A 21,591-nucleotide genomic window follows, 5' to 3' on the forward strand; every position below is an offset into this window, starting at 1 on the left:
AACACAACTTGGACATGATTTTTCATGTACTTTTATTGTTAAATGCAACCTAAAGAATGTGAGTCAACATACAATGGGAAGATAATGAAATAAACAGACAGTGGACAATGGCTTCAATTATTACTCTAGTCAATTACCTCATGATGGTAAACAGACTTGCAGAGTACTGGAGATGGAAATCTTCCAAAATCTCTATGTTCTAGTCTACTATAAGTGCCACAAGTACACATGTAAAGCATAAATGAAGTCCAGTCCTAAACCCTCAGAGAAAATTTTGCTCATAGACCCCTCCCACTGCTGCCTCCCAGCTTTCAGGCAGTTCATTTAAGTGTCTGCAGCCATGGATCATTATACATTTTCTCTCTTAAGTGATGTCATGGACCTTAAGTAGATTAGCATGCAGTATGATAAGATGCTTTTAATGCAGCTCTGAGCTCTAAGCTCTTACAGAAGAGCACATTCGCCTACAACATATAGTAGTTGTGATGGATTTAGTCAAAGCACTTCAGAGAGAGAGTGTATACCTGTATGAATCATAATCAGCAACAATATGGGCTACAGCTAATAAGGGTCCCACTGGATCTTTCAATGGACTGTTAATGGACTGTGGCATAAACAATACCTGATAATGAGAAGGGGAGAAAAAAAACATAGTATCTGTGAGTGACAAAATGAGTCAGGGTGACTGACAGAGAAAATAAAAAGAAATAAAGAGAAACTGACTGTGAAACTAAAAATGGAGTTTTAGGACAGAGAGACAAAGGGGCAGACAGCAACAGAAAAACAAAGCTACATTTTAGGCTCATCTGATATTCAATACTTCCTGGTGTGCAGCTCAATGCGTGCAGATCAATGCGTGATCTCAGTAAATGGGAAACTGCAAGAGAACATATATTAAATTAGATTTTTTTATTGTATTAATGAAAGATTGGCAGACAGACAAATGAGGTCAGGTATTCAATCAGTGAAAAACACTCCTGACATACAAATAGATTAAAAAGGTCATTTATATAAAATTGTTGCAAGCGCAAGGTTCAGGGTGCAGTGATGCTCTGACAAAGGGCAATCCATTTACAGTACATGCCCAGTGCCAAATAATACCATTAATTGATAATGTACAGTAGTATTGCAGCCTAAGCATGCCAAAGCTCTTTATGTGATAATAAAAATGTTTCTAATCTAAGCTGTTGTGTAGAGGAGACAGATATGATGTGGCTGGAAGCAGGAAATGCAAACCTCAAAGCCAGTGAAGGAGAAGCAAGGGAGTCTGGGGATGAGGCTGAGTTTCCGCACCATGGTAACATAGACGCACACTCTTGAGGGTACTGCCCTGTGGGGCTGAAGTGCGTGCACACACACACACACACAGACACACACACACACACACACACACACACACACACACACACACACACACACAGAGCAAGATTAATATTAAGCAAAATCAAACTAAACATATGGATGTTTGAAGCAATTATGTTTATGTAGTTATATTCAGGAAGACCCTGGGACCAGACAGAATATGATTAAATATAAATTTCAGATTAAATAGAATACTAGTTACAGCCATTGCATCCACAGGGAGGAAGTAAATAAATAAAGTCTCTAAATATTACCACTCCTTATGATAGTAATAGGTGGTGTTTAAATGTAGCCATCTGTCTGTGTGGTTGTTGCAATTGCAGGGTGATGGAGAGAGGTTTCACAAGGCTACGCAGCATGTTTGATTACAGATATGTGTTCTCCAGAGTATGCTTCAGTAACACAACACTGAACTGATCAATTTTTATGGGTGCCATAAAGAAGAGCCAGCTAGGGTACCAGTGACCCCTGAGCATGTCTTCATCAGAACAGGGCATGCTGCTTGTTAGGAGTCTGATGAATAACCAGTTAGAGTCAGTCCAGAATCATTTCATTGATGTCGCTTGTATAAGTCTTATTGAGAAATGCAACTGCAATCATTGTAATCGTTTTAAACCCTCCATTTACCTCATGACTAAGGTACAAGAGGAAAATGATTCTTCAGAGGAGAAGAAAAATATGAAATTGCGATAGCTAATTATGACCATTATAATTCAGCGCAGAGAGTGAAATTACAGTGCCGACAGCGCTACGGCCACAGAGTGACTGATGAATAATTTATGTTGTGGAGTCTACTAGCCCTGGTGCATGGAAGCTGTGCAGACTGGAGCAGAGAAGCCCAATCATGTGTAAACTCACATCTCCTCTGGTCTGTGGGCTTTGGGTAGTGATTGACAGCTAAAGGACAAAACAGGGTGAAGCCGAAAAAACAGAAATACCTCTCACTCTTTTTTTCTCTGTCTCTTATTTATATAGCTGATCCATACTTTGCTCTTAAAATGTCCTCCAGCAAAAAGCAGCCATCTGCTATACCAGTAAGTCACAGTGAGTCACAGTAAAGTCTTCAGAATATTTCCTCTGCATGTTTACTGTCAAGCTGCTGAGAATCGATACTGTCAGCTGATGCCGGAATGATCTGGAGGTGGGACTCTGTAATTATCACTAACGACAAGAAGCTCTAAACTGAGTCACAGGCTGTTTAGGTTCACAGGTTACAATCGCAATAAACATAAACTAGGGAACCTCTGTCATGTATTTTCTATGGTGTGCAAGAAGCTAAAGGCTTTTACAACTTAGAAACCTCTTCTATTGCCGTTTGAAAATGTAATTAATTGTATAGGTTAAAGAATCATTTTGCAAGCATACAGATGGGCAAGCGCTTATCTATACAACCCAAACAGAATGTATGCATTCAGAGTCCCACTTGATCTTTGTTTCAGAGCTCCTACAGTATATATAAAAATGACGTTTGTTTTCTTACAGACAGCTCACCACTGTTCAAGATGCCATTAAACTATTGCCCCTGTAGTAACCAACCTCAGAGGGTTCTAGAGAGCATGGTTTATTCATTTCCTTCTATAAACCCTGCACAAGTCCTGTTTGATGGATTGCCCCTGAGGCAGCTCCTCTTGCTCAATCTCGCTGACAAAGCCCCTCAGTGCCAATGATGAACACAGTGACTCCAGCAGCCTGTAGGTCCCCCTTAAACTAAAAATATATTAGACCTGTCTAACCACAACGATGTAAGACCGAAAATTGATGTCAGGAATAAGGAAGGTGAACTGTGTCACAGAATACTCTGTTATGCTGACTGTATGCAGAATTTGATTAAGCTTATGGAACTGTGCAAGAGTGGGCAATTTTTACTGACTGAAACTAATCATGTAGCATTATACAGCCAATCACAGACATCATTCAATTTTAGTAACTGCTTTATCCTGATTGAGTTTAAGCTGGAGCCAAAGCCTATTCCAGGAACACTGGGTGTGAGGCAGGAATACACCTTGAATGGGAAGTCAATCCATTACATGGCACCATACACAGACACATTCACTCGTATTCACAACTAGACGCAATTTAAAGTAGCCAATCCACCTGCTGGCATGTTTTTGGGAAGTGGGAGGAAACCGAAAATGCCCCACTGAATTTGAAGAAGTTTTGAGTTGGGAAGATGCAGGTTAGTTTTTAGAGTTTTAGGTTAGAGCTTTTTACAGTTACTGTATAACTATTATACATGCTGGAAGGGTAGACACTTACCGGTACCAGCTCCAGGTGGTAGTGTTGAAAAGACTCAAGATATAATGAAGGCATCCGGAAATGGGCCAGGAGCTCTTTTGATGGACAATCTGCTATATTTATGACAACATCTGCAAGCCAGCAAAGAGAATCATAATTAGGATACAGAAATTATCAACATGGGAAGGTTAACCTATTTATTCCCAGCAAATCCCCCCAAATTTGTTTGAAGTTTGTAAGCATTTTTAAAGAGTTTGTAGAGATTATAGATGCCTTGATTTATATGAACATTTCATTTAAACGGTTTAAACCAGTAGCTCACTATTCATAACCACCAGTGTTGGATAAATTCCTCAAAAAAAGTAATCCACTACAGATTACTAATTACTACTTTACAACTGTAATAAATTATGTTACTGATTACTACATGTAAAAAGTAATCAGATTACAAATTACTTTGCTTTCAAGTTACTTTCAGAACATATCAAACCTTCATAAAGTGAAAGTTTGTCATAGTTCTCATAGCACTCATAGTTCTTTCAGTAATTTTAGCAAGCGTCAATGTATGACATGATCGGAAAAAGTTGGATATATCATAAATCTTGCCTCGGGTGTTGTCACTGTTTAAAGATAGACTGATAAAATATAAAACTTTTCTAACTAGACTAGTTTGGTGTCATTAGCCAAGGGGAGGCACAGCTCAGCTATCATTAAATGGGTTTAGCTGCTACAGTGCCATGCAAAGTACATTATCTTTCCTTATGTTCTGCTCAAAGCATGTTCACGTAAACTGGAACTCATGTAGACATCTATACTATTTGTTTTCCTGCTCAGCATGACACAATATTAGTGTTTCAGTTTCAACCACTTTATTGATTTAAAAAAAAAATAGTGTACTGTATATCCACTTTTCCTCACACTGATTGACTGACTGTGTGAGCTAGCATTTGGCAGAATTGAAAGCTGTCAGCCAATAAGACACGAGTATTTCCACGTATTTTCCTGTAAACCCTGTCTGATTGGTCTCACCTCCATTCACTGAAGATATAAAAGTACAACAATGTTGTCTTTTACTGACGTTCAGTTACATAATGACAAACTGCTCCAAGTGGGGAATTATTCGGGGCTAAAGAAAAGTTTTTTTATTAATTATTCGGGACGTAAAGTTTACACCCCTGGCAGCCACACAAAATGTGATTTATTTTTAAAATGCATTTTACTTAATATTTTTAAATGATATTTTGTTTATATATTGTATAATTATATATTGTTTTCTTAACAATAAATTTGTAATGCAAGTAAATTTAATTTTATTGACATTAGTAACTGTAATCAAATTGCATAAATTTAAAATGTAATCCATTACATTACTGTGTTAAAAAAAAGTCATTAGAATACAGTAACAATAAAAGTAATTAGAATATACCAAACTCTGATAATGACTATTCATAATCCTCATTCCATTCCAACACACAACATTGCACTAATGTTAAAAACATTGATACTTTAAACGGTAGCATAGTGACGCAATGTATAGAGTTTCCACCCTACAGTTCCAGGGTACACAGTTTGATCCTGAGTTTGAGTTACTGTCTGTGTGGCATTTCTGTGCATATTCTCTATGAATGTGTTTCAACTCACTTCCAAAAAAAGTGTGTGTGTGTGTGTGTGTGTGGTGCTCTGTAACAGAATGGCATTCCATCCAAGAACCCTGCTTTGCACCCAGTGTTCCCAGGATAGGCTCCTGATCCTGATCTATAATTTACTGTAGATGAATGAATGAATGAATGCTAATTTAAATGGGAAAAAGCATGAGCTAAAATATTTGTACTGTCTTTCCTGTGCTACAGTCTGTTTGCACAACAAAGAAAGTGTTAAGTTAATCTTTGGTTTCAAAAATTTTCAAAAACTGGGTCTTAACAATCAGCTAAACCAATTGTTAACTTTGCTTTGTTTTGTTTTTTTGGCTCCTTCTTCATTCAGCCACAGGCTCAATCCAAACTGTTCAATGGCTGCTGATGAGGAAAAAAAGAGGGATTTTATCTAAAATGCAACAAGCAAATTTATAAGAAGAAAATTTGAAAGTTGATCATGGCAACACCTGCTCTGACTAAGAAGATACAGGGTATGCCCTGGCACTAGATCTTCTGTGACTCAAGATGAAAACATTTCCCCCTCCTACAAGTCAATAGCCAATGCCGGTATCACCAATAGCATCCAGTCATGTTAGAAACATGTTTCCAGGCTGCTCAGAAACACATCTGACATCTTTATACCAGCTTGTCAATGACACAAGGCCAGCCCCTTGACTTTGCCTTCAGCCAATGAGTTTACTTCCCAGACTGGAAGAAGCACATAAAATTGAGAAAAGGAGACAGTTGGAAGATTGCACCTGTTTGAGATGCTTTAGCACCATTGTCTCCTCACTTGATCAGCATTCCTGACACATCAAGAGCAAATCCAGAGCAATCATTCTCTCCACTCTTGTTGGGAGAGCCATCAAGCCCAGTGGGTAATTATTCTGTCACTTAACAGGCAGAAACCATGAGGCTGGAATAATCAGACCCACGCACTGCAATTATCATCAACACAGGAGCCCATTCACAGTGTAGACTCGCAGATCAAGACAAACCAATTTTGCACAAATAGATTTTCCTGTCACACACTTTCTTTCTCAATCTTGCTTCCTCTGTCAGTCTTTCTAAGCTCACAGTGGAGAGAACAATACTTGCTCGATTAACATTCAGTACAGAGCATTCATGTGCAACCATAGCTTGGAAATATTAATAATTTTTTTCTCTCTTTCTTTTGTCCACTGTAGGGGAAAAAAATCTAAACATGTTGTGAGTAATGATTTGGACAGTCTTCATCCACTGAAGACCATTTTTAGTTTCCAAAACATCCAGCTGAACTATCATTCAGTTCATGTGTAGATATTATAAATGTCAATACATGTTTAATTTTGTTTAATGTTTTTATTATTAATTTGTATTCTTGGGAGATTTTTTAATTGTACAAATGAAACAATTTTAGGAATTGATTAGAAATATGCTACATTTCTTCCCTCAATTTTTCTTTAAAAACCTGCGATGACTTAGTGCTTGATACAGAAGAGAAAATGTGCAGTACTGGAGCACAGTCAGAATAAGAAATAATATGAATAAGGGTCAAGCCAGTTGTACATTTCTGTACCTGTCAAATCCACCAGGATGTCTGGCTATGGCCTGTATGATTTACTGACTATCCCCAGCCCACAGAACATTACTGATGATTTTACTTTTCTGCATTAGCTACGAAACAGCTTACCCTCCCTGTGGCCTTCAACCTCCATGAGCTCCACAGGGGTTGTGAGTGGATTGCAGAGCACAATGTGTTACTGCTTGGCTCCACCACCTACCCGTCCCATCCTCTTCAGTCCCACTGAAGGTGTTCACATAAATACACACAAACAGAATCCAACTTAAATATTTAGCTGATTGTGGTATATTTTACTCTTTAATAATTCACAGCATTAGCAAGACTTGGTTTACTGATACATTGCAAAATATTGCAGGACAGGAATTAGTATGTTTCTAATTTTTAATCCCCTTACAACTGTAAACATAAAATTCTATCTATTTCACTACTATTCTTGCAAGCGCTATACCACTGCTTTTTAAACACGCAAAATAAACAAAGTAATTTTAGTATGCATACACTAACAGATAACTAATCATTTGAATGCTTTTCTTCCACACACAAATCTTTGATCAATTGGAGTCTAAGTTTACCCTACACCTTAGGAATTTTCTTTCTTTCTTTTTTTTAATTATTACTTTGTTAAGAAAATTTTAAACACATTTAATATGCAATTATTGATCACATTTTAACAACTGGATTTGACTGACACAATAATCAAACTTACACAAAACAGCTTATAAAAATGTTGTTTTGTGAAATTTAATGGAAGTGCATATTTTGTATAGTTTTATGTTTAAATTGTCAGAACTACTCACTATTAAAGGAAAGACATATATCAAAGTCCCATGAACCAGTGTGTGAAATTATTAATAAATGTAGTTTAATGATATGGCTCACAGAGAGACGTAATTTTGAGAAATGCCAATAAACACACTGCAAGTAACTAACAACAGGAAACAGTTCATCCTTTAGCATGGATCATTTTTGTCATCTATATAAATAACTGGTACATGGACTACATAACATTAGGCTTTAGAAAATAAACCTTCCAGTGATATTTATACCCGCTATTAAGAAATTCAAAATATTTGTTAAATTTCTACGTCAGAAATTTAGAATACAACAATTTTTATGAGTTATAAAAAGTTGTATTTATCTTAATAATTGTAAATTATTTTGTACATAATCTAGAAGTGTGAAAGTCGAATAGATTAATTGATACAGATTGACAACTGGAAGAAAAATCAGAATTTTTCTGTGCCTGCTTTTATCTAAAATATCATATTTATTAGGTGTAACTATTATTAATCTCACTTTCTTCAAAAGACCAACAGACAAAGGAGCAAAAGAAGCCACATCCCTTTTAACCTTTCTTGGGTTTGTACACATTGTGGGGGACCTTTTACTGGTAATCTGGCAGTCCAATGCATAGGCAGCTTTGACAAATCAACTCCAACCCCTTTCTTCCCTCATCTGAACGCTATACCTGCACCATGTATGAGCTGAGTGCAAATTGCAGGATTAGGAAACAAGCAATCTGAGAGACAGCAGTAGAATCTAATGAGCATGATCTTTGTTAGACAAGAAACAATCATAGACTTGTGTGAAAGACAGCAGGGTAGATGGTAATGGTTTATTAATGAAACATTGTTTCAAGTAATGCACACAAAAAACCTTTTATATCTCAGGAGATGTTATCTACTGCGCAACTAAGTGGAGCTTTTTGCTATCATTAAAATGGTGCAAGGAAAAACAAAAAAGTATTATGACTGGAATCAGAAGTCCTAACAATCATAACTCTGACCCACAGCCACAATAACAAGCACCTTTTGTTATACAGTCAACAGAAGTTCGCTTTTCATGCTCCAGTTTGTTCCACTACAAGGAAAGAGTTTTGATAGTGTAGTTATTAAAATTCTATGGAGTCTTGTCTTTGTGCAAAATGCATGACTCATATCAATTTAGAAGATGGGGCATAAATCTTTGATTTAAGTCATAATATATATTGTAAAATACTGGAGCATCAGTAAGATATTTGAGATATTGGCTGTAATAATAAGGCCAGGGCAGTCAGATCCCATTAGACTCTGTACAGAAGCAGTACCCAGAGGATGCAACAATTTCATGACATCTCTCATTAAGACTTACGTAGAAATGCAGTAATGTAAGACTTTGTATCTCTGATTGAAGCTGTATCTCAAAGATGCTTGACAAAATGAAGGAAATTAGGATTACAACTGAGCCACAAGTACGTCTCCAAAGAGCCAAAGTCAACTATGATAAACAATTAAGAATTATTTAAAACCTTAAACATCAACACCACAAATCCTCAAATTTGAACAGAAGAAAAACTTTACTTATTGTCTAGTACGGTCAGGTAATAATCCGTCATTTATCATTAATTTAACAGATACCTTCTCCTCATGAGTTATCGCAAACTACAAGAGAATCATTACAAGAGAATCATTTGTTTGTTTGTTTCAGCTTTGCAGATAGGTATCTAAGCTCATTGTGAAAGTGAAACATTTACCATTTAATTTCAACAGTACTATAAAACAGTATACTATAAGGGCTGCAACTAAAAAGCTACTTGACAGCTGAAGGATTGTTCAAATATAATGTATAATATATGTAAGAGGAGAAGGGGGGTGGGGGGGGGGGTATCATATGCAGTACCACTAAGGCATTATCATAAGTACTGTACCAGGCTGAAGACAAGACTCTAATGATCTTTGATTGACACATATAAACCAAAGTTGGTTCATAACCCTTGAACAAATATATAGCATGAGATGGTCTTTGTCCTTCTTCAGTAAATAATCACAATGTTTTCTTTCTTTTTGTACAGCAACCCTCCCCCTCACTCTGAAAGCCCAGGTTGGTTTGAAGCCTTCGATTTGCCCCTTGCCTGGGCTGCCTCCTCTTCTGTCTGCCTCAAAGCCAGCTGCAGATGAAAAATTTATGACAATGTGGCTTGGAAAAAAATATCCTTCTCTTCCATTCCTTTTGAAGCGCTTTCTCTGAAGCTAACCCCTCTGATGGTGGCCATCTTAGCACTCTGACACAGTGCGTGTCAGGACTTTGCTGATTAAAGCTCATCTGAACTGGCTATCTAGTGTAATCAAGGATTGATTGAATCCACTATTGACTCAGGAGGCTTTCTACAGGACCAGTAGTCCAGATAGTGATAATTAGTGATGGGTGTAGGCCAGGGATGTACAACTTGAGTCCTGGAGAACAGGAGCCCAAGACTGATTAGTGATTTCCAGGTTCAAAGCCTCTTTGTTCAACTGACCAGTTAATTACTCGGTTTAGTATGTGTGTTAAAGCAGAAATCAACAATTTGTGCTGAACACTTCTTCCAAGGGAAGGGAAGAGCCTACAATCCAGTTTACACTGGTGTACTTTATAGCCGATGTGTGTTTGTGGCTTGCATTTCCCTGCAAGGTCACATTGAATGATTAGAATTTATTATTCATAAGGGTCTCATTATTTGGCTATCAGATCAAAAGGTAGAGAAACATTAGCACAATAGCTCACTCTCTCAGTGGGAAAAGCCTGCAGCAACACCACAAGAGGATTGTTTTGAGAGAGGGTTTGTTTTTTTTGTTTTTTTTTAAATTCTTCATTCCATTTCACCAAAAAAAAAGAGGTAACATTGAGAGAATTGATTCTTCCAGCAAACCATCAAGTGTGCATTTCTCTATGTAATGGCATGCAATTTTATATGATGGATTCAGAACAGCTCTTTGTTATAATCTTATGGAAATTATGCAAGGGAAAAACTTTTTTTTTTATAGCACTCTAGTAAATAGAGCAACTACTGTCATGATTATGTATTTTGGCTGATGTACAATTGTTGTACATATGATTGCATTATTGTCTTTTCTGTGGTCAAGTAATACAAGTTTATGACTTTGACTCTCAACCTCATCTCTGTCACTTTGATTTGTAGCTTCATCACCGGACCTGCCAATAAGCATAACAGTGTTGTACTAAGTGGTGTATTCCATACTGAACATTAGTAAATTAAAAAATAGTTAACACAATTAATAACCCAAATACATTAAACATTATTGAAAAACACAAATAGATTAGTGACAATAAACAATGTCCTACAGCAATATGACATGAAAACAAACATGTACTATTATGTAGCCTACCAATAAAAAAAATTGGTCACCTACAAGACGATTTAGCTATAGGTTGTCATAAAGAAGACAGATGAACACAAGTGCCTGTTTTCTGTCTTTTTCTTCATTTTTTAAACAGTGTAGCAGACAAATCAAAGGGCTAGCCAATGCGCAGAACCACGCAGAACCACGCAGAACCACGCAGAACCACGCAGAACCACGCAGAACCACGCAGAACCACGCAGAACCACGCAGAACCACGCAGAACCACGCAGAACCACGCAGACAGATTTATCTGCTTGGGAAAGACCTCACAATGCAATGCTGAACGTCCAGGTTATTTAAAGGGAGTACTGTGATTGTAAACAGGTGAGTTTGATTAGTAATCATTTGATAGCAGCTTGAGGTCATGTGATGACATGAGGTCACATGCTGCGGATCATGGGAGCTGTAGTCTGCAACTTCAGTTACACAGCGCAATACAACTAGTGTTACAGTCTACTAAACATTATTGTGTTTGAAAGCATACTTACAGTTAGTCTATAGGTCAACACCTTTGACTGAGAATAATGACTAAAATATGATGGAGCAGCAATTTCATTAGATCAGGAAAGTATTTGAGATTAGACATCATGTTTGCCCCCTAAATGCAGTACTGTATATTTGTAAGGAAACATGACTGTTAAATCTAGTCATTAATAATGATCACCTTAAACAACCCAGATAAATTTAAAACATTTTTATAAGCCGAGTTTGTAATAACCATGACAGACTATTAGCTGGTAAGAGCTTATATTTACAGGAATATACAGGAAACTGGCAATGAGTTTTTGTTTTTTGTTTTGCTTTGTTTTTGTTTTGTGTTGCAGGATTAGTTTGAACTAAGGAACAAACACGTTATTATAGAGCTCTATAATAATGGGGCGTGGACTCACTGCCTATACTGTTCCCTGATAACATAAAATGTTTAAAATGTTTTTGTGAAATCGTTAGTTTATCAATAATTCATATGAATATTAATGTGATACAAAATAATTTGCATCAGAACTCAACAAACATGGTAAAGATGGGTGTAGTCTTTACGTTAAAATGCAGAATTTAACAATATTAACAGTGCTCATATTTTCTATACTGTATAACAAGATATTTTTAGAATTACCAAACAAATTTAGTATGTTTGGTTGTAGCAAACACACAATAAGTGTAGCAACAAGTAAGAAATACACTTACAGAGATACACACATACACACATGTACTATATATACAAACGCATACACACAGGCTCACCGGGTGGCCATTGCCTTCTTCCGGAATTTCGTTCCAGAAATCATTCGCCTAGCTGGCTTTGTAGAAATTGCCAAACGTAGCGTGAACCTTTTCTCACACAAGACACTAAAAGCACCATTACACAGATTGCTCCAGGTGTGCATTGGGGTTGAGTTCAAGGGTGTATGAAGATGTGACAGCAAAATAAAGCAGAATCATAGAAGGCTGTGACTATGTAGCCTTGCTGTTCACTAAATCCAGACACTTTTTTAAAAACCATACAGGAAGGCATTTTCACACACACACACACACACACACACACACACACACACACACATATAGTGCCGATCATAAAATCATTAAAAGCAAGAAAGAAAAGTAATAAGAAGCATGCGTTAATGTATTGTGAGGTGTGTGTGCAAGCTTATTTATATCCAGCTTATTAATAATTCCATACATGCAGCTCTACTGAGGCTTAAGCAGATGGCATCTCCAGTAGAGCGAAACTCATTAGCAAAAACACAGGAAATGGTGAGGCAGTGGTCACTCTCAGATTACAGACTGTAAGACTTACCCTGAAGAGGTTCCTGTAAAGTTAAAGGATATCATTTCTTTGGTATTTTTATTAATATTTAAGAAGACAACTGAACTAAGATCTAAGTGGAAATACCTTATTATTTATCATTGAATATGAAAAACTACTTGATGAGGTTTTTTTTTGCCCAACTACTTGGTGGCCTCTGTGCTTTGATTATACATAAAGAGCACAGTTTTGGGGTGTCATTGGTGTTCTGATGACCAATGCATTAGAACAGAGCACATAAAGCCAGCAGGACCAAATGATAGCCAGGATGGGACACAGTTCATTGCAGGACACCATGCACATACACAGTCACACACAGTCACACTTTTAGGCAATCTAATGCAGGCTCAAAAAGTATACTACTATACTAAATAGTGTGTAGTGTGTCAGTACACCAGTAGTAGCATTACCATTGAGACATTGAGATTAATCTGCACAAAGAAAAAAGGTGCACCGAACAAAACATATTATATAATGGTCTAGCATTTTTCTACCAGGAAGGGTTTCTAACACCAAACATTATGACTCTTTCACCCAACTGCTTGAGAATCGTTTAGAATCTTCAGAATGAGCCTGCTTTGACTTGTGTACCAGATCTACCACTGGCAGGGATGTTACAGTTACTCACACAATAGCAAATGGCAGTGGAACTCCTCCGTCTATCAGGTGGGGAAGACTGGTGGCACCATGCAGAGTGATGCTGATGATCTCATGCCCTGGTTGGGACACATGAGTAGGAAAGGGTGGGGGCAGAACAGCACTTTCTTTCCTCAGGGGTCACTCTGTCACCTGGCCCAAACACCCCATGGTACTGTTAAATTAATGACCAGTTAATATTAATATGCTTGTCCCAATATGTTTTCATTTCTATAGTAAAAAAAGGGACTTTAATTTAGTTTAATTTAAGACTAATAATAAAGGCTATATAAGATGTCCAATCGTTAATATGGTGATGGTTTCTGTAAGATGTTTATTTATGAAGGCAACATTAAATGTAGCTAATATGGATAAAAAGCATATGTTGTTCATTAATAATTGTAATCCTTAACAATTTTATGCAATTTTATGTGCTGTTTTTGGAAAATAATCAACTTTGGGGTGTTAGCATGCATCATACCACTTCATTGTTGATTATTTTCCTAAACAGCACACCTCTTGTATTTTACACATAGCATACTTACCTCTGAAGTAGGGGAGGTTTTCCGAGTAATGAGAAGTAGCAGTGAGATGGAACACAATCTGACCTCAAAATATTTTAAGCAAACAGGATTAAGCTATTTTTACTTTAATTAAGTGCCTGAAAGTATGTGTATGTACAAAGCAATCTTAGCACAAAACTATGCACTAAATCTCTACTAGAACAAATGGATTAAACACTGTTGGAATCTCCCTAAGAACATAACCACTGAATAACATGCAGGGAAAACTGCGCTTATCTCAAGATATACAAAAAAAGATGTAAATGCATTAGGCATAGGCATTCAGTATATTAAATCACACCTGACAAACACACAACAATGAACATGTTGATTCTCTGTAATAAGCTTGGATAAAATAGAAACAACACATGAAGTCATTGTGGTTCCTAAGCAACAGGTAATCATACAATAGATGTGCAGCTGTAGCAGAAATGGCTTTTCACAGTAGCAGTTGGGAGCTTCTGGAAGTCAATCTTGTGCAACACTACCTCGGTAGCCAGCCTTGAGATACTCTTTACCATTTTAAGCACAGGGGTGAGGGCTGTTTCTATTCAACTGAAATGAAAGGCGTGAAAAATAATCACCACAAAACAATGAGGCTGCATCTATCTATGACTCAAGGTCCCTTCACATGTGCAGCCTAATAAGCGTTCTCCCACAGACTGTCGGCTTTCTCGACAAAGCTCTGGTTTGTTCAAATGACGGATTTTCTTAGAGCTTCAATTTGTTATCGTCTTATAAATTAAGCCTCTTATTCTCGAGAGGGAGAAAAGAAAACAGGCTGACAAAGGCAGTTTGGCAAAGTTTTCAATGTGGAAAAAGGATTCTTTTGGTGTTATCCAAAATGCGCTTGAAAAATGTAATCACTTTAAGACAAATATACTGTTTTATATTTTCCTTATGGATGGACTCGCTCAAGTCTGAGTGGGCTCGCTACAGCTTTGAGAAGCCTATATATTTTGGTAGTATTAGGCATGGTGGCCATTCTGAAGGACGAGTGGGGTAAGCTGTAGAAAATTTTATATTTGGACACAAGCCAGGCCATGATCATCTCAGGCAGAGTCACCTGGGCGAGGGTGTCTGTGACGTTCAAAAGACCCGAAACACCTGATGACCCCAGGAAACATCACTGATGATATCTCCAAGTGCATCATGACATGTATTTTTTACATAAATCACCACCATACTTAAGCCCTATCTATATAAAATAGGACACTACCTCTCCTACAGCATGTTGCCTTCTGATGTTTCTGTACTAAATCTGTATTGGGTATTGGCTGATATGTGTTTGATGTCTTTGATATCTACAGCTCTGATATCAGTATCAAATTAAAAATGGGAAAAAAGCCTTAATTATTAACTCATTTCACGAGTCGCTTAATAAATCATTTGAAATGAAACCTTATCCCATGGCCCAACATGGGCTTGTACAAACAAATATCCTGAAATCTGATTCACGTTTGTTACATGCAATAAATGTAACTTCATCCTGTGTGTGTATATATACACTTACCAGCCACTTTAATAGTGATGAATTAATTACATTAATTCATGTAATTATCATGTGACAGCAGCACAATCTGTGAAATCATGCAGCTACAGGTGAAGAATTCACATCAAATATCAGAAAAAAATGTGGCAGAAAAAGGTGTCTTGGTTAAGTATTTCAGAAACTGCTGATCAACTGGGATTTTCATGCAAAACCAAGAGTTTACAGTAATCCTACCCAGTATTAATACAATGTTCCTAATAAAGTGACCAGTGAGTGTAATATAAAAGTCATGTCCATATTTCCCAGATAAAACTGCCTTCGCATGCTCAATCTCTTGAGACTCCAGACTTGTCAATAATTCAGTGTTAGTAGAAGAAATGTAATAGGCTGATATAGACAGCAGAGAATTGGGCAGGAGATGGAGAAGGGGAATTGGTGGGGGTAGAAGTGGAAATGAAGGATGGGCTGACTAAAGGGTGAGCAAAAAATGAGCCAGAGGAGAGATATGTTTAGTGCAGAGCAGAAGACTAAGTAAGATGACCAGATGAAAGACACTCACAGTCATAAAGCATGGGAAATGTCAGAGTATAAACACAACATTCACTACCAATCATTCTAGCCTTGCAATAGTGAAAGGCAGTGGTAGTGGAATATTAATGGAGTTTTGATTTACTGCCATTTTATAAACATCTTCTAGCTTTATATATATATCAATATATATATTTTTTATCAATATATATATATTGATAAAAGAGTTTTTGAATGGAAAAACATTTCTTCCCAAATAAATATCAATTGCTCTCAGAAATAAATGAAAACTCCTGCTCAAGCAGTCAATATCCTGAATTTTTTAATGTTATTCAGCTAATTCTTATCCCAACTGCAGTTACTGACAGGCCAATAATAAGAGCACATGATTATTATGCCAAATCACTTATGCTACATTAAGATGCTGCAGCAATGCATAATCTTAATTTATCTTAATTGCACATACGTTTAATGCCGTTAATCTCTGTAAATGATCAAATGGCTAATCCTAGTCATTTTACAAAATGATTGTTGATTGCCTACATAATCAGTAATTAATATGTAACAGGAAAATGTATCTGCAATGCTGTAATTATATTACACAAATTGCACAGCAATTGTTTTAGTATTTAAAGTTCGGTTTAGAGTAAGGAAATAAAAGGAACGGGTGGAAAGACATGTTTGTGTGATGGATTATGTGATCTATGGAGTTTTGTCTCACTATCTGATATCATAGTTAGCCACATCTCTTTAGTGTTTCCCACACATAGCTATATTGAAAAGCACCTTTTAGAAAACAAGTCTTCTTTTATTAATTAATTTGTTCCAAGAAATCACTCTATTTCTAATTTTAGCTATGACATAAATGTAGCTCGGGGTCAGAGGAAGAGAGAGACAGACAAAGGCAGAAGATAGACAGGGAGGAAGGGAGAGTGTGATGGAGAACAAGAGAGGGCATAAGATAGATGTAGCTGGTAAAATATTCCTATAAACCTTTCCTATTAATGCTTAAACAATAATTACCATGTGAGTTTGGATGCTAGCTAGTAGCAAGCAATTGTAAAGAACCTAAAAAACTGTGATGCTTAGTATTTAGTGACTACTTTTAGATGGACAGCACTAATCTAATTATTGACCTTATTCTGAATAAGACAATATTCTGATTAAGGTGTTTACATGAGTCGCTTTTAGAATATTCCTTTTCCCATTTTACATGTTATAGAACATAGATCGATAAATGGCACTACGTCACCACACCGCGCCGTCCGACATTCCCTCCAGAATTTCACGTATCAACATACAGTTTGTCTTTATTATGGGACCGTATACAGTGTTGGGTGTTTAATTTTTTATTTTACAAAAGCTTCAAGTACAGGTGATTATTTGTCATGCTATACGTGCAAATAGACGACTGCTTGAAGCCATGGGCTGCATCTGAAACCGCGTACTTACCTAAAAACATGTATTTCACCTACTATATAGTAGGTAAGGACGCGGTTTTAGACACAGCCATGCTCTCTTGTTTGCCGTCAAACGGTTAAGCACTGCCGTGTGTATGTGTATACAAAGTCAATTATATATCTCGTATGGTAGCCCTATTGTAGCCCTATTGTATTGTTCTCCACTTGATATATCGCTTTGCTTGTATTTCCTCATTTGTGAGTCACTTTGGATAAAAGCGTCGGCTAAATGAATAAATGTAAATGTAAATATATGTGTCCTGTCGCAAAATGCAGTGAAAACTCCCACACGATGTTAATAGTGTGATTAAGGTGTGTGCACTTCGATAATGCAACTAAAATAGGAATAATCCACATGTCTGAATTCAATTTGTGTTTACTTCGAGTATGACTTTGATCGGAGTAAACTAATCAGTAATCACTGTTTACATGGTAGTTTCTTAATCAGAGTATTGTCTTAATTGGCTTTATATCGGATTATTGTTGTCCATGTAAATGTACTGAGTGTGAGCATTTTCTGTGCGCTTTAAGGCATATGATCATGACCAACCAACATCAACAAAAGGACAATCCAATAGAATAATTGGACAGCAATTTTGCTTAGAAAACAGTAAAATACTGTTAAACAAACCTTTTGCTCACTATTTGGCATTTATTGAGCACATAGTGCATCTTGCTTCCTTTCACGTTCCCATGCCATGGTCAAAGTCACTAAGATTACATTTTCTCCCATTCTGATGTTTAATGTGAACATTAAGTGAAGTTCTTCATCTGTATTTGCATCATTGTATGCATTGCACTGCTGGCAAGTTTGGCTGATTGGATAATTGCACAAATGAGCAGGTGTACAGGTGTTTTTATTAAAGTTACTGGTGAGTGCATGTTCAAATATTTAGTGAGGAACCATGTACCTCACTCTCCATTTTGTTTAAAACAGTTGTTGAGATATTAGCAGCTTTTTTTCTATCAGTGTTTATTTCTTCTCTTGCATGAGAGCCATGATTTTGTACTTTAATAGGTTTATATTTAAAATTTCACCTAGATTACACGAGGGTTGGGAGCCCTGTATGATATTGTCAGATACATTCATTCAGAGAATCAGAACTGGGTGTGAACAGTATGAAGTGCCACCTCAACATTTAACACACACCCATTTTCCTCTCCTCATGCTAAATGGTTCTTTGATAATAACAAATCAGTCAGCAGGTCCTGTGGTGATAAAACAAACAGCAAAATTTAGAATGACTGAAGAAAGAGGAAAAGAATCTCAACCTAGACACACATTCATCAGATAAAAGTAGAACAAAACATGATAATGTTAAACACACTCAGCAGTGCTTTTGAAAACACATGCATACAGCCAAGGGCAGCAAAATGTGAGAGACTAAATAAAAGAAAGGGAGATTAAAGCGCTGTGCCTCATGTCTCCAGAGGAAAAAATCTCCCAGCAGGATTGAAAATCCTCCCCTTTATCAGCCACCGCTCAGGGCTCCTCCTTTGAAAACTAAAACTAACGATGCTCGTTTGTAAAAAATCTCTGTGCTAAGTGTCAAATTTGAAATGTCACCGCATGGAGCTGAGCAGATTTCTCACAGGGAGGTAGAGTGGGTTTGTGAAATAAAGGGCTTTTAAAGGAAGAGAACATTTCTATCACTAGAATTAGATAACATACACATTACACACACAATCAGAGATACATCAGAAAACTAGCCTAGCAATATTCACATTCATTCATGGACCCTTTGTGGCAAAGCACTATTGACTCATTAGGTTATTTCTCAGTATAAAGGCTGCAATTTAGTTAAAAATGAATAATTTTCAATAAAAAAGGCAATCCTGCACCTAAGTAAACAGCACCAGACAATATTCTGAGGCAAATGCACTAATGGCACAGCACAGAACATACTATTTGAGTAAATAAGAGACTTGTGGAAAGGATCGACCTTTCACTGTTCCACAAATGAGTACTGCAGGGACTGTAACTACACACCTTGTCTCTGAGGAAATTGCGTGTTTGTGACTTGCCCCACGGCGAGCTCTGTGATTGGTTTAACAAGGTTATATCCTTCTCTCTAACAGCAATCTACCTGGATGTCTTTATTAGATCAATTTTGATTCTCAGCAAGATTGAGAGAAGATACAGTTAACAAAATGATAATACAAATCAAACAAATCATTGAGTACTGGCATTCAGTGTGAGAGCAAACAGCAGATGAGGCAGCATCTAACTAACAAACAAAACACAGATGACCTTTTCTCCATTAGGACAGACCATTTCAGATGCTTAAAGGCAATCATCAGCCCACTCTCATACTTAGTAGCAAAATGGGAGTGTTGATTTTCTCTCAGCTTAAGAGTCTGTTGAGGGATTAGCATTAAGTGTCATCCTCCCTACCCATCACTCATGCACACACACACACACACACACACACACACACACACACACACACATTTATCTTAATATCCTTGTGCAGTATTAATGGTATGCCTACACCAAAATCTAACCCTATCATCAGAAACCAAAAGAAAACCTTTTCGCTGTTTTACTTTTTTTTTTAAACAAACCAAATGTCCCCACAATGTCAAACCTGTCAGATATTTCTATACTTAAGGGGACTTTTTGGCCCCACTAAGATATAAAAACATGCCCACCCACACACACATACCTTAAGGTTATGCATATGCAAATTTCAATCTGTTACTTTAATAATGAAGGGTCTGAGACATATGACAAGAGCAGCTCATAAAGGTGTGGTTTTCCCACCATCCCTAAGGATATGGGAGGAAGTGCCAAGCTTTGAAAACTGCCCTGGAGTGCTGTTATAAGATGGCTTATAACAGGTAGCCCTATTCAATACTCCTTTATACATGAAACCAGCCATATACAATTTATCAAAAGTCTGATGTCATATGAAGACTTGAAAGTATCTTGTGTGATTTCCACACTTTAATATCAGCAAGCACTTAGGGTGCCCTTAACCTGAATATCCAGTGACCATAAATTCACAGGATATGCCGTATTGAGTCATATCACTGTCATTCTACCCCCATCAAAACCAAGCATCCATGAGAACATCTGTCCAGCAGATTCCTCCAGGGAGCTCATATCCTGGATGACTCAAAGATTACAGTGTATCAGTCAAGGAGAGTGAGATCACCATTTAATCTGAGGTGATTTATTACAGATCTCATACAACAGCTGCCATAGGTCCACTTCTATTAACAACTGCACCGGCACAAATCCTTACATTAATGAAGCAGCAAAGTCTATTACAGTACGATCGTAAAAAAGGTGGCATGAATAATCAGCTCTTAAAGTAAAAGTAAAGTAAAAAAAAGCAGGAGAAAAAAACAACATGCAAGGTACATCTAGGCCTTCATTAATCAACACTTTAACATTTATCAGCCAAACTGTGTTAGCAAATTTTGTCATACTGTAGCAGATGATTTACTCTAAACTTGGAGATCACAAAAATATCGGTGAAGTGTTAGTTTAGTATTGAGTTGGTTGAGGTATTTTTAAACATTGGTAAGCTTGGCTCTTGAGTGGAGCAACCAAATAGCTCAACAGATGATTCATGAGTTTGAACACTGACATGTCACGGCCGTCTATGGGAACATAGTTGGCTGTACTCTCTGTGAGGGAGGGATAGCATTACTTTCTCCGCGTCAATCAGAGCAACACTAACCAATCAAGGGCATCTGTAAGCTGATGTATGCAAAAGAGTGCAGTTAGTACTTTCCTCCAAATGTGTTCAGCTGCCATGTGACGTAGCCGTAGTTCAAAAAGATGCTGTCTTCACGTGTCAAAGAGGAAGCACATGGTAGCCTTCACTGTCGGGTTTGTAGATGTCTTATGATAATGGAGAGCTAGCTAGTGGGTGGGAATTGACAAATTGGAGAAGAATAGGGTTAAAAAATGCTCTGATAACCAAAAGAAAAAATCTGTTACAAACTACTCATATTTCCTACAACTCCACCCCCTATTCTGGATGTGCTGCCAGGCATATTTTGCATGGTCCCATGGTTTAGAAGAGAAAGAATAGTACAAGGCAGTTGTCCACATGTCAGCCATAATAGTCCAAAATGACTTAATTCACATTCAGTAATGCTCCTGCCTATTGAATCATCTCACACTTTCCTTAGTAACAGC

The 21,591-nt window shown here is 37.1% G+C and overlaps 1 protein-coding gene across 2 annotated transcripts in view; it reads right to left on the reverse strand.

The window, feature by feature from the left end:
* Window positions 1–14: 14 nt before the first annotated feature.
* islr2 (immunoglobulin superfamily containing leucine-rich repeat 2) overlaps window positions 15–21,591 on the reverse strand; it is a 62,119-nt gene continuing 40,542 nt past the window's right edge. The window contains exons 2-4 of one of the 2 annotated variants that reach the window (XR_008387650.1): window positions 3,619–3,728; window positions 1,237–1,338; window positions 15–877 (exon numbers count right to left, since the gene is read on the reverse strand). The gene's annotated coding sequence lies outside the window, so the exon portion shown is untranslated. Of the gene's footprint in view, window positions 878–1,236; window positions 1,339–3,618; window positions 3,729–6,429; window positions 7,018–21,591 lie in introns of those variants that run through there. The other variant, XR_008387653.1, reaches the window with a different exon arrangement.

The sequence above is a fragment of the Ictalurus furcatus genome, chromosome 14, assembly GCF_023375685.1.
Source record: "Ictalurus furcatus strain D&B chromosome 14, Billie_1.0, whole genome shotgun sequence".
In the NCBI taxonomy this organism is placed as follows: Eukaryota; Metazoa; Chordata; class Actinopteri; order Siluriformes; family Ictaluridae; genus Ictalurus; species Ictalurus furcatus.